General features: G+C 47.9%; 24 non-coding genes across 24 annotated transcripts; all 24 read right to left on the bottom strand.

Annotated features, from left to right (window-relative positions):
- Positions 1 to 247: 247 nt before the first annotated feature.
- Trnat-agu lies at positions 248 to 319 on the bottom strand. Its single transcript has one exon. It is a non-coding gene; the product is annotated as a tRNA-Thr (tRNA).
- A 321-nt stretch (positions 320 to 640) lies between these two features.
- Trnak-cuu lies at positions 641 to 713 on the bottom strand. Its single transcript has one exon. It is a non-coding gene; the product is annotated as a tRNA-Lys (tRNA).
- Positions 714 to 1,151: 438 nt separating this feature from the next.
- Positions 1,152 to 1,224, bottom strand: Trnar-ucg. The gene has a single exon. It is a non-coding gene; the product is annotated as a tRNA-Arg (tRNA).
- A 545-nt stretch (positions 1,225 to 1,769) lies between these two features.
- Positions 1,770 to 1,841, bottom strand: Trnat-agu. The gene has a single exon. It is a non-coding gene; the product is annotated as a tRNA-Thr (tRNA).
- A 321-nt stretch (positions 1,842 to 2,162) lies between these two features.
- Trnak-cuu lies at positions 2,163 to 2,235 on the bottom strand. The gene has a single exon. It is a non-coding gene; the product is annotated as a tRNA-Lys (tRNA).
- A 438-nt stretch (positions 2,236 to 2,673) lies between these two features.
- Trnar-ucg lies at positions 2,674 to 2,746 on the bottom strand. The gene has a single exon. It is a non-coding gene; the product is annotated as a tRNA-Arg (tRNA).
- A 545-nt stretch (positions 2,747 to 3,291) lies between these two features.
- Trnat-agu lies at positions 3,292 to 3,363 on the bottom strand. Its single transcript has one exon. It is a non-coding gene; the product is annotated as a tRNA-Thr (tRNA).
- A 321-nt stretch (positions 3,364 to 3,684) lies between these two features.
- On the bottom strand, positions 3,685 to 3,757 carry Trnak-cuu. The gene has a single exon. It is a non-coding gene; the product is annotated as a tRNA-Lys (tRNA).
- A 441-nt stretch (positions 3,758 to 4,198) lies between these two features.
- On the bottom strand, positions 4,199 to 4,272 carry Trnar-ucg. Its single transcript has one exon. It is a non-coding gene; the product is annotated as a tRNA-Arg (tRNA).
- A 549-nt stretch (positions 4,273 to 4,821) lies between these two features.
- Positions 4,822 to 4,893, bottom strand: Trnat-agu. The gene has a single exon. It is a non-coding gene; the product is annotated as a tRNA-Thr (tRNA).
- Positions 4,894 to 5,215: 322 nt separating this feature from the next.
- Trnak-cuu lies at positions 5,216 to 5,289 on the bottom strand. Its single transcript has one exon. It is a non-coding gene; the product is annotated as a tRNA-Lys (tRNA).
- Positions 5,290 to 5,730: 441 nt separating this feature from the next.
- On the bottom strand, positions 5,731 to 5,803 carry Trnar-ucg. The gene has a single exon. It is a non-coding gene; the product is annotated as a tRNA-Arg (tRNA).
- A 546-nt stretch (positions 5,804 to 6,349) lies between these two features.
- Trnat-agu lies at positions 6,350 to 6,421 on the bottom strand. Its single transcript has one exon. It is a non-coding gene; the product is annotated as a tRNA-Thr (tRNA).
- A 321-nt stretch (positions 6,422 to 6,742) lies between these two features.
- On the bottom strand, positions 6,743 to 6,815 carry Trnak-cuu. The gene has a single exon. It is a non-coding gene; the product is annotated as a tRNA-Lys (tRNA).
- Positions 6,816 to 7,253: 438 nt separating this feature from the next.
- On the bottom strand, positions 7,254 to 7,327 carry Trnar-ucg. Its single transcript has one exon. It is a non-coding gene; the product is annotated as a tRNA-Arg (tRNA).
- A 544-nt stretch (positions 7,328 to 7,871) lies between these two features.
- Positions 7,872 to 7,943, bottom strand: Trnat-agu. The gene has a single exon. It is a non-coding gene; the product is annotated as a tRNA-Thr (tRNA).
- A 322-nt stretch (positions 7,944 to 8,265) lies between these two features.
- Trnak-cuu lies at positions 8,266 to 8,338 on the bottom strand. Its single transcript has one exon. It is a non-coding gene; the product is annotated as a tRNA-Lys (tRNA).
- A 437-nt stretch (positions 8,339 to 8,775) lies between these two features.
- Trnar-ucg lies at positions 8,776 to 8,849 on the bottom strand. The gene has a single exon. It is a non-coding gene; the product is annotated as a tRNA-Arg (tRNA).
- A 548-nt stretch (positions 8,850 to 9,397) lies between these two features.
- Positions 9,398 to 9,469, bottom strand: Trnat-agu. Its single transcript has one exon. It is a non-coding gene; the product is annotated as a tRNA-Thr (tRNA).
- Positions 9,470 to 9,791: 322 nt separating this feature from the next.
- Positions 9,792 to 9,865, bottom strand: Trnak-cuu. The gene has a single exon. It is a non-coding gene; the product is annotated as a tRNA-Lys (tRNA).
- Positions 9,866 to 10,305: 440 nt separating this feature from the next.
- Positions 10,306 to 10,378, bottom strand: Trnar-ucg. The gene has a single exon. It is a non-coding gene; the product is annotated as a tRNA-Arg (tRNA).
- Positions 10,379 to 10,921: 543 nt separating this feature from the next.
- Positions 10,922 to 10,993, bottom strand: Trnat-agu. The gene has a single exon. It is a non-coding gene; the product is annotated as a tRNA-Thr (tRNA).
- A 320-nt stretch (positions 10,994 to 11,313) lies between these two features.
- Trnak-cuu lies at positions 11,314 to 11,387 on the bottom strand. The gene has a single exon. It is a non-coding gene; the product is annotated as a tRNA-Lys (tRNA).
- A 441-nt stretch (positions 11,388 to 11,828) lies between these two features.
- Trnar-ucg lies at positions 11,829 to 11,901 on the bottom strand. The gene has a single exon. It is a non-coding gene; the product is annotated as a tRNA-Arg (tRNA).
- Positions 11,902 to 12,210: the final 309 nt, after the last annotated feature.

The raw sequence follows: 12,210 nt of genomic DNA on the forward strand, positions 1-12,210 counted from the left end.
ACGACGACGACAACCGCGAGGGTCTCTACCAGGGGTAGAAAATACATCACAAGAACTAAGTATTCCACGTCGGCATTCTCCGGAGACTGCCAAAAGCAGCAGTTTCTGGTGCCTACTTTAATAGCACCATTCGCACTATTCATTTGCGAGAGCATTTCTTAAATACCGAACCCATTCATAATTTTTTATATACTTGACCGCTTTTTTCGAAAGATCTACGTTAGAAGGGGCTGTTACAAAATTCTTTCGCCTCCTGTGACGATCGAACTCACGACCTCTGGTTTACTAGACCAGCGCTCTGCCACTGAGCTAAGGAGGCGCCGCCTAGTGCACATTTCGGGTACTTCAATCTTATGGACCAGTCAATCGGAGCCCTTCAGCTGGAAACGCACCGCATTAGCGACCATTATTTGTATTTAGTTAGCACAGCTGCTGCTTTCCTACACATCTCACACGATATCGATGTACGCCTAAAATTCCAAAACAACACTTTTATTTCATTTCAGAGCTACTTTCAGCCTCAAAAACCATTGCTCTGATATTCATACGAAGCTAGGCATCGTCGTAACCCGTTACGTTCATTACGCAAGGCTCACGAGAGGGGCGCAGGTTGCATCCGCGTAGACACAAAATTTTGCGCCGCCCAGCGTGGGGCTCGAACCCACGACCCTGAGATTAAGAGTCTCATGCTCTACCGACTGAGCTAGCCGGGCTCCACACAACGCGTCACGAGCCATACAGTATTTATGCGACCTGCGACCATCTATGGAAGATCCTTTTGACTACAGCTTATTTCCTGCTGCCACAAATGAGCTACAATTCCTATTCAATGAAATAAATTTTCCGAAAGGCATCAAATCTACTTGAAATGATACGTGGCTATCAGCACCATTATTCAACACACATGCTCGACTGTGCGCAGACGCCTGTGGCGCAGCTCTTGGGTCCTGAGTCAGACGCAGTAGTTCCAAAAATCTCTCCTGATCGGCACTGTGCCGAAAATTTCGCTACACAACCCCTTTGTCTTGCTTGAGCTTCAGGTAGACGGCGGTTTGCAGCCAGGAAGCGGACAGCAGCAACTTTCAACTAGATTTGTAGTACTCAAACAACTCAGTAAAACAGCATGCATCTTTTGCAGAACTGGAAAAACTCGACCGTGACAGGATTCGAACCTGCAATCTTCGGATCCGAAGTCCGACGCCTTATCCATTAGGCCACACGGTCACTGGCGCAATATGCTTCCCCACACACACCTCATTGTCGCCATTTGTACGCTTGCCGGAATGAATTTCCCATCTTTGACGCAATTCTCCATCTCCAATTTCAGTACTAAAAAGGCGACGCTACTTCTTGCTGTGTCCCATCGCAAGTTACATTCAAGCCCTTGTGACGCTGATCAAACAAGAGGTTGCAAATCAGCTTCAATTGCTTACTGCCATCTCAGTCGCTTGCAGAAGGTGCCTCACCCTATGTCATACAATGGCGAGTTGCCTCTATTACCAAAGCGGCGGCGGCGCCGACGACGACGACGACAACCGCGAGGGTCTCTACCAGGGGTAGAAAATACATCACAAGAACTAAGTATTCCACGTCGGCATTCTCCGGAGACTGCCAAAAGCAGCAGTTTCTGGTGCCTACTTTAATAGCACCATTCGCACTATTCATTTGCGAGAGCATTTCTTAAATACCGAACCCATTCATAATTTTTTATATCCTTGACCGCTTTTTTCGAAAGATCTACGTTAGAAGGGGCTGTTACAAAATTCTTTTGCCTCCTGTGAGGATCGAACTCACGACCTCTGGTTTACTAGACCAGCGCTCTGCCACTGAGCTAAGGAGGCGCCGCCTAGTGCACATTTCGGGTACTTCAATCTTATGGACCAGTCAATCGGAGCCCTTCAGCTGGAAACGCACCGCATTAGCGACCATTATTTGTATTTAGTTAGCACAGCTGCTGCTTTCCTACACATCTCACACGATATCGATGTACGCCTAAAATTCCAAAACAACACTTTTATTTCATTTCAGAGCTACTTTCAGCTTCAAAAACCATTCCTCTGATATTCATACGAAGCTAGGCATCGTCGTAACCCGTTACGTTCATTACGCAAGGCTCACGAGAGGGGCGCAGGTTGCATCCGCGTAGACACAAAATTTTGCGCTGCCCAGCGGGGGGCTCGAACCCACGACCCTGAGATTAAGAGTCTCATGCTCTACCGACTGAGCTAGCCGGGCTCCACACAACGCGTCACGAGCCATACAGTATTTATGCGACCTGCGACCATCTATGGAAGATCCTTTTGACTACAGCTTATTTCCTGCTGCCACAAATGAGCTACAATTCCTATTCAATGAAATAAATTTTCCGAAAGGCATCAAATCTACTTGAAATGATACGTGGCTATCAGCACCATTATTCAACACACATGCTCGACTGTGCGCAGACGCCTGTGGCGCAGCTCTTGGGTCCTGAGTCAGACGCAGTAGTTCCAAAAATCTCTCCTGATCGGCACTGTGCCGAAAATTTCGCTACACAACCCCTTTGTCTTGCTTGAGCTTCAGGTAGACGCCGGTTTGCAGCCAGGAAGCGGACAGCAGCAACTTTCAACTAGATTTGTAGTACTCAAACAACTCAGTAAAACAGCATGCATCTTTTGCAGAACTGGAAAAACTCGACCGTGACAGGATTCGAACCTGCAATCTTCGGATCCGAAGTCGGACGCCTTATCCATTAGGCCACACGGTCACTGGCGCAATATGCTTCCCCACACACACCTCATTGTCGCCATTTGTACGCTTGCCGGAATGAATTTCCCATCTTTGACGCAATTCTCCATCTCCAATTTCAGTACTAAAAAGGCGACGCTACTTCTTGCTGTGTCCCATCGCAAGTTACATTCAAGCCCTTGTGACGCTGATCAAACAAGAGGTTGCAAATCAGCTTCAATTGCTTACTGCCATCTCAGTCGCTTGCAGAAGGTGCCTCACCCTATGTCATACAATGGCGAGTTGCCTCTATTACCAAAGCGGCGGCGGCGCCGACGACGACGACGACAACCGCGAGGGTCTCTACCAGGGGTAGAAAATACATCACAAGAACTAAGTATTCCACGTCGGCATTCTCCGGAGACTGCCAAAAGCAGCAGTTTCTGGTGCCTACTTTAATAGCACCATTCGCACTATTCATTTGCGAGAGCATTTCTTAAATACCGAACCCATTCATAATTTTTTATATCCTTGACCGCTTTTTTCGAAAGATCTACGTTAGAAGGGGCTGTTACAAAATTCTTTTGCCTCCTGTGAGGATCGAACTCACGACCTCTGGTTTACTAGACCAGCGCTCTGCCACTGAGCTAAGGAGGCGCCGCCTAGTGCACATTTCGGGTACTTCAATCTTATGGACCAGTCAATCGGAGCCCTTCAGCTGGAAACGCACCGCATTAGCGACCATTATTTGTATTTAGTTAGCACAGCTGCTGCTTTCCTACACATCTCACACGATATCGATGTACGCCTAAAATTCCAAAACAACACTTTTATTTCATTTCAGAGCTACTTTCAGCTTCAAAAACCATTCCTCTGATATTCATACGAAGCTAGGCATCGTCGTAACCCGTTACGTTCATTACGCAAGGCTCACGAGAGGGGCGCAGGTTGCATCCGCGTAGACACAAAATTTTGCGCTGCCCAGCGTGGGGCTCGAACCCACGACCCTGAGATTAAGAGTCTCATGCTCTACCGACTGAGCTAGCCGGGCTCCACACAACGCGTCACGAGCCATACAGTATTTATGCGACCTGCGACCATCTATGGAAGATCCTTTTGACTACAGCTTATTTCCTGCTGCCACAAATGAGCTACAATTCCTATTCAATGAAATAAATTTTCCGAAAGGCATCAAATCTACTTGAAATGATACGTGGCTATCCAGCACCATTATTCAACACACATGCTCGACTGTGCGCAGACGCCTGTGGCGCAGCTCTTGGGTCCTGAGTCAGAACGCAGTAGTTCCAAAAATCTCTCCTGATCGGCACTGTGCCGAAAATTTCGCTACACAACCCCTTTGTCTTGCTTGAGCTTCAGGTAGACGCCGGTTTGCAGCCAGGAAGCGGACAGCAGCAACTTTCAACTAGATTTGTATGTACTCAAACAACTCAGTAAAACAGCATGCATCTTTTGCAGAACTGGAAAAACTCGACCGTGACAGGATTCGAACCTGCAATCTTCGGATCCGAAGTCCGGACGCCTTATCCATTAGGCCACACGGTCACTGGCGCAATATGCTTCCCCACACACACCCTCATTGTCGCCATTTGTACGCTTGCCGGAATGAATTTCCCATCTTTGACGCAATTCTCCATCTCCAATTTCAGTACTAAAAAGGCGACGCTACTTCTTGCCTGTGTCCCATCGCAAGTTACATTCAAGCCCTTGTGACGCTGATCAAACAAGAGGTTGCAAATCAGCTTCAATGCTTACTGCCATCTCAGTCGCTTGCAGAAGGTGCCTCACCCTATGTCATACAATGGCGAGTTGCCTCTATTACCAAAGCGGCGGCGGCGCCGACGACGACGACGACAACCGCGAGGGTCCTCTACCAGGGGTAGAAAATACATCACAAGAACTAAGTATTCCACGTCGGCATTCTCCGGAGGACTGCCAAAAGCAGCAGTTTCTGGTGCCTACTTTAATAGCACCATTCGCACTATTCATTTGCGAGAGCATTTCTTAAATACCGAACCCATTCATAATTTTTTATATCCCTTGACCGCTTTTTTCGAAAGATCTACGTTAGAAGGGGCTGTTACAAAATTCTTTTGCCTCCTGTGAGGATCGAACTCACGACCTCTGGTTTACTAGACCAGCGCTCTGCCACTGAGCTAAGGAGGCGCCGCCTAGTGCACATTTCGGGTACTTCAATCTTATGGACCAGTCAATCGGAGCCCTTCAGCTGGAAACGCACCGCATTAGCGACCATTATTTGTATTTAGTTAGCACAGCTGCTGCTTTCCTACACATCTCACAACGATATCGATGTACGCCTAAAATTCCAAACAACACTTTTATTTCATTTCAGAGCTACTTTCAGCTTCAAAAACCATTCCTCTGATATTCATACGAAGCTAGGCATCGTCGTAACCCCGTTACGTTCATTACGCAAGGCTCACGAGAGGGGCGCAGGTTGCATCCGCGTAGACACAAAATTTTGCGCCGCCCCAGCGTGGGGCTCGAACCCACGACCCTGAGATTAAGAGTCTCATGCTCTACCGACTGAGCTAGCCGGGCTCCACACAACGCGTCACGAGCCATACAGTATTTATGCGACCTGCGACCATCTATGGAAGATCCTTTTGACTACAGCTTATTTCCTGCTGCCACAAATGAGCTACAATTCCCTATTCAATGAAATAAATTTTCCGAAAGGCATCAAATCTACTTGAAATGATACGTGGCTATCAGCACCATTATTCAACACACATGCTCGACTGTGCGCAGAACGCCTGTGGCGCAGCTCTTGGGTCCTGAGTCAGACGCAGTAGTTCCAAAAATCTCCTCCTGATCGGCACTGTGCAGAAAATTTCGCTACACAACCCCTTTGTCTTGCTTGAGCTTCAGGTAGACGCCGGTTTGCAGCCAGGAAGCGGACAGCAGCAACTTTCAACTAGATTTGTAGTACTCAAACAACTCAGTAAAACAGCATGCATCTTTTGCAGAACTGGAAAAACTCGACCGTGACAGGATTCGAACCTGCAATCTTCGGATCCGAAGTCCGACGCCTTATTCATTAGGCCACACGGTCACTGGCGCAATATGCTTCCCCCCACACACACCTCATTGTCGCCATTTGTACGCTTGCCGGAATGAATTTCCCATCTTTGACGCAATTCTCCATCTCCAATTTCAGTACTAAAAAGGCGACGCTACTTCTTGCTGTGTCCCATCGCAAGTTACATTCAAAGCCCTTGTGACGCTGATCAAACAAGAGGTTGCAAATCAGCTTCAATTGCTTACTGCCATCTCAGTCGCTTGCAGAAGGTGCCTCACCCTATGTCATACAATGGCGAGTTGCCTCTATTACCAAAGCGGCGGCGGCGCCGACGACGACGACAACCGCGAGGGTCTCTACCAGGGGTAGAAAATACATCACAAGAACTAAGTATTCCACGTCGGCATTCTCCGGAGACTGCCAAAAGCAGCAGTTTCTGGTGCCTACTTTAATAGCACCATTCGCACTATTCATTTGCGAGAGCATTTCTTAAATACCGAACCCATTCATAATTTTTTATATACTTGACCGCTTTTTTCGAAAGATCTACGTTAGAAGGGGGCTGTTACAAAATTCTTTCGCCTCCTGTGACGATCGAACTCACGACCTCTGGTTTACTAGACCAGCGCTCTGCCACTGAGCTAAGGAGGCGCCGCCTAGTGCACATTTCGGGTACTTCAATCTTATGGACCAGTCCAATCGGAGCCCTTCAGCTGGAAACGCACCGCATTAGCGACCATTATTTGTATTTAGTTAGCACAGCTGCTGCTTTCCTACACATCTCACACGATATCGATGTACGCCTAAAATTCCAAAACAACACTTTTATTTCATTTCAGAGCTACTTTCAGCTTCAAAAACCATTCCTCTGATATCATACGAAGCTAGGCATCGTCGTAACCCGTTACGTTCATTACGCAAGGCTCACGAGAGGGCGGCAGGTTGCATCCGCGTAGACACAAAATTTTGCGCCGCCCAGCGTGGGGCTCGAACCCACGACCCTGAGATTAAGAGTCTCATGCTCTACCGACTGAGCTAGCCGGGCTCCACACAACGCGTCACGAGCCATACAGTATTTATGCGACCTGCGACCATCTATGGAAGATCCTTTTGACTACAGCTTATTTCCTGCTGCCACAAATGAGCTACAATTCCTATTCAATGAAATAAATTTTCCGAAAGGCATCAAATCTACTTGAAATGATACGTGGCTATCAGCACCATTATTCAACACACATGCTCGACTGTGCGCAGACGCCTGTGGCGCAGCTCTTGGGTCCTGAGTCAGACGCAGTAGTTCCAAAAATCTCTCCTGATCGGCACTGTGCCGAAAATTTCGCTACACAACCCCTTTGTCTTGCTTGAGCTTCAGGTAGACGCCGGTTTGCAGCCAGGAAGCGGACAGCAGCAACTTTCAACTAGATTTGTAGTAACTCAACAACTCAGTAAAACAGCATGCATCTTTTGCAGAACTGGAAAAACTCGACCGTGACAGGATTCGAACCTGCAATCTTCGGATCCGAAGTCCGACGCCTTATTCATTAGGCCCACACGGTCACTGGCGCAATATGCTTCCCCACACACACCTCATTGTCGCCATTTGTACGCTTGCCGGAATGAATTTCCCATCTTTGACGCAATTCTCCATCTCCAATTTCAGTACTAAAAAGGCGACGCTACTTCTTGCTGTGTCCCATCGCAAGTTACATTCAAGCCCTTGTGACCGCTGATCAAACAAGAGGTTGCAAATCAGCTTCAATTGCTTACTGCCATCTCAGTCGCTTGCAGAAGCTGCCTCACCCTATGTCATACAATGGCGAGTTGCCTCTATTACCAAAGCGGCGGCGGCGCCGACGACGACGACAAACCGCGAGGGTCTCTACCAGGGGTAGAAAATACATCACAAGAACTAAGTATTCCACGTCGGCATTCTCCGGAGACTGCCAAAAGCAGCAGTTTCTGGTGCCTACTTTAATAGCACCCATTCGCACTATTCATTTGCGAGAGCATTTCTTAAATACCGAACCCATTCATAATTTTTTTATACTTGACCGCTTTTTTCGAAAGATCTACGTTAGAAGGGGCTGTTACAAAATTCTTTCGCCTCCTGTGACGATCGAACTCACGACCTCTGGTTTACTAGACCAGCGCTCTGCCACTGAGCTAAGGAGGCGCCGCCTAGTGCACATTTCGGGTACTTCAATCTTATGGACCAGTCAATCGGAGCCCTTCAGCTGGAAACGCACCGCATTAGCGACCATTATTTGTATTTAGTTAGCACAGCTGCTGCTTTCCTACACATCTCACACGATATCGCATGTACGCCTAAAATTCCAAAACAACACTTTTATTTCATTTCAGAGCTACTTTCAGCTTCAAAAACCATTCCTCTGATATTCATACGAAGCTAGGCATCGTCGTTAACCCGTACGTTCATTACGCAAGGCTCACGAGAGGGGCGCAGGTTGCATCCGCGTAGACACAAAATTTTGCGCCGCCCAGCGTGGGGCTCGAACCCACGACCCTGAGATTAAGAGTCTCATGCTCTACCGACTGAGCTAGCCGGGCTCCACACAACGCGTCACGAGCCATACAGTATTTATGCGACCTGCGACCATCTATGGAAGATCCTTTTGACTACAGCTTATTTCCTGCTGCCACAAATGAGCTACAATTCCTATCAATGAAATAAATTTTCCGAAAGGCATCAAATCTACTTGAAATGATACGTGGCTATCAGCACCATTATTCAACACACATGCTCGACTGTGCGCAGACGCCTGTGGCGCAGCTCTTGGGTCCTGAGTCAGACGCAGTAGTTCCAAAAAATCTCTCCTGATCGGCACTGTGCCGAAAATTTCGCTACACAACCCCTTTGTCTTGCTTGAGCTTCAGGTAGACGCGGTTTGCAGCCAGGAAGCGGACAGCAGCAACTTTCAACTAGATTTGTAGTACTCAAACAACTCAGTAAAACAGCATGCATCTTTTGCAGAACTGGAAAAACTCGACCGTCGACAGGATTCGAACCTGCAATCTTCGGATCCGAAGTCCGACGCCTTATCCATTAGGCCACACGGTCACTGGCGCAATATGCTTCCCCAACACACACCTCATTGTCGCCATTTGTTACGCTTGCCGGAATGAATTTCCCATCTTTGACGCAATTCTCCATCTTCCAATTTCAGTACTAAAAAGGCGACGCTACTTCTTGCTGTGTCCCATCGCAAGTTACATTCAAGCCCTTGTGACGCTGATCAAACAAGAGGTTGCAAATCAGCTTCAATTGCTTACTGCCATCTCAGTCGCTTGGCAGAAGGTGCCTCACCCTAGTCCATACAATGGCGAGTTGCCTCTATTACCAAAGCGGCGGCGGCGCCGACGACGACGACAACCGCGAGGGTCTCTACCAGGGGTAGAAAATACATCACAAGAACTAAGTATTCCACGTCGGCATTCTCCGGAGACTGCCAAAAGCATGCAGTTTCTGGTGCCTACTTTAATAGGCACCATTCGCACTATTCATTTGCGAGAGCATTTCTTAAATACCGAACCCATTCATAATTTTTTATATCCTTGACCGCTTTTTTCGAAAGATCTACGTTAGAAGGGGCTGTTACAAAATTCTTTTGCCTCCTGTGAGGATCGAACTCACGACCTCTGGTTTACTAGACCAGCGCTCTGCCACTGAGCTAAGGAGGCGCCGCCTAGTGCACATTTCGGGTACTTCAATCTTATGGACCAGTCAATCGGAGCCCTTCAGCTGGAAACGCACCGCATTAGCGACCATTATTTGTATTTAGTTAGCACAGCTGCTGCTTTCCTACACATCTCACACGATATCGATGTACGCCTAAATTCCAAAACAACACTTTTATTTCATTTCAGAGCTACTTTCAGCTTCAAAAACCATTCCTCTGATATTCATACGAAGCTAGGCATCGTCGTAACCCGTTACGTTCATTACGCAAGGGCTCACGAGAGGGCGCAGGTTGCATCCGCGTAGACACAAAATTTTGGCGCGCGCCCAGCGTGGGGCTCGAACCCACGACCCCTGAGATTAAGAGTCTCATGCTCTACCGACTGAGCTAGCCGGGCTCCACACAACGCGTCACGAGCCATACAGTATTTATGCGACCTGCGACCATCTATGGAAGATCCTTTTGACTACAGCTTATTTCCTGCTGCCACAAATGAGCTACAATTCCTATTCAATGAAATAAATTTTCCGAAAGGCATCAAATCTACTTGAAATGATACGTGGCTATCAGCCACCATTATTCAACACACATGCTCGACTGTGCGCAGACGCCTGTGGCGCAGCTCTTTGGGTCCTGAGTCAGACGCAGTAGTTCCAAAAATCTCTCCTGATCGGCACTGTGCCGAAAATTTCGCTACACAACCCCTTTGTCTTGCTTGAGCTTCAGGTAGACGGCGGTTTGCAGCCAGGAAGCGGACAGCAGCAACTTTCAACTAGATTTGTAGTACTCAAACAACTCAGTAAAACAGCATGCATCTTTTGCAGAACTGGAAAAACTCGACCGTGACAGGATTCGAACCTGCAATCTTCGGATCCGAAGTCCGACGCCTTATCCATTAGGCCACACGGTCACTGGCGCAATATGCTTCCCCACACACACCTCATTGTCGCCATTTGTACGCTTGCCGGAATGAATTTCCCATCTTTGACGCAATTCTCCATCTCCAATTTCAGTACTAAAAAGGCGACGCTACTTCTTGCTGTGTCCCCATCGCAAGTTACATTCAAGCCCTTGTGACGCTGATCAAACAAGAGGTTGCAAATCAGCTTCAATTGCTTACTGCCATCTCAGTCGCTTGCAGAAGGTGCCTCACCCTATGTCATACAATGGCGAGTTGCCTCTATTACCAAAGCGGCGGCGGCGTCGACGACGACGACAACCGCGAGGGTCTCTACCAGGGGTAGAAAATACATCACAAGAACTAAGTATTCCACGTCGGCATTCTCCGGAGACTGCCAAAAGCAGCAGTTTCTGGTGCCTACTTTAATAGCACCATTCGCACTATTCATTTGCGAGAGCATTTCTTAAATACCGAACCCATTCATAATTTTTTATATCCTTGACCGCTTTTTTCGAAAGATCTACGTTAGAAGGGGCTGTTACAAAATTCTTTTGCCTCCTGTGAGGATCGAACTCACGACCTCTGGTTTACTAGACCAGCGCTCTGCCACTGAGCTAAGGAGGCGCCGCCTAGTGCACATTTCGGGTACTTCAATCTTATGGACCAGTCAATCGGAGCCCTTCAGCTGGAAACGCACCGCATTAGCGACCATTATTTGTATTTAGTTAGCACAGCTGCTGCTTTCCTACACATCTCACACGATATCGATGTACGCCTAAAATTCAAAACAACACTTTTATTTCATTTCAGAGCTACTTTCAGCTTCAAAAACCATTCCTCTGATATTCATACGAAGCTAGGCATCGTCGTAACCCGTTACGTTCATTACGCAAGGCTCACGAGAGGGGCGCAGGTTGCATCCGCGTAGACACAAAATTTTGCGCCGCCCAGCGTGGGGCTCGAACCCACGACCCCTGAGATTAAGAGTCTCATGCTCTACCGACTGAGCTAGCCGGGCTCCACACAACGCGTCACGAGCCATACAGTATTTATGCGACCTGCGACCCATCTATGGAAGATCCTTTTGACTACAGCTTATTTCCTGCTGCCACAAATGAGCTACAATTCCCTATTCAATGAAATAAATTTTCCGAAAGGCATCAAATCTACTTGAAATGATACGTGGCTAATCAGCACCATTATTCAACACACATGCTCGACTGTGCGCAGACGCCTGTGGCGCAGCTCTTGGGTCCTGAGTCAGACGCAGTAGTTCCAAAAATCTCTCCTGATCGGCACTGTGCCGAAAATTCGCTACACAACCCCTTTGTCTTGCTTGAGCTTCAGGTAGACGGCGGTTTGCAGCCAGAGAAGCGGACAGCAGCAACTTTCAACTAGATTTGTAGTACTCAAACAACTCAGTAAAACAGCATGCATCTTTTGCAGAACTGGAAAAACTCGACCGTGACAGGATTCGAACCTGCAATCTTCGGATCCGAAGTCCGACGCCTTATCCATTAGGCCACACGGTCACTGGCGCAATATGCTTCCCCACACACACCTCATTGTCGCCAATTTGTACGCTTGCCGGAATGAATTTCCCATCTTTGACGCAATTCTCCCATCTCCAATTTCAGTACTAAAAAGGCGACGCTACTTCTTGCTGTGTCCCATCGCAAGTTACATTCAAGCCCTTGTGACGCTGATCAAACAAGAGGTTGCAAATCAGCTTCAATTGCTTACTGCCATCTCAGTCGCTTGCAGAAGGTGCCTCACCCTATGTCATACAATTGGCGAGTTGCCTCTATTACCAAAGCGGCGGCGGCGCCGACGACGACGAC

The sequence above is a fragment of the Schistocerca piceifrons genome, unplaced genomic scaffold (assembly GCF_021461385.2).
Source record: "Schistocerca piceifrons isolate TAMUIC-IGC-003096 unplaced genomic scaffold, iqSchPice1.1 HiC_scaffold_1772, whole genome shotgun sequence".
NCBI lineage: Eukaryota > Metazoa > Arthropoda > Insecta > Orthoptera > Acrididae > Schistocerca > Schistocerca piceifrons.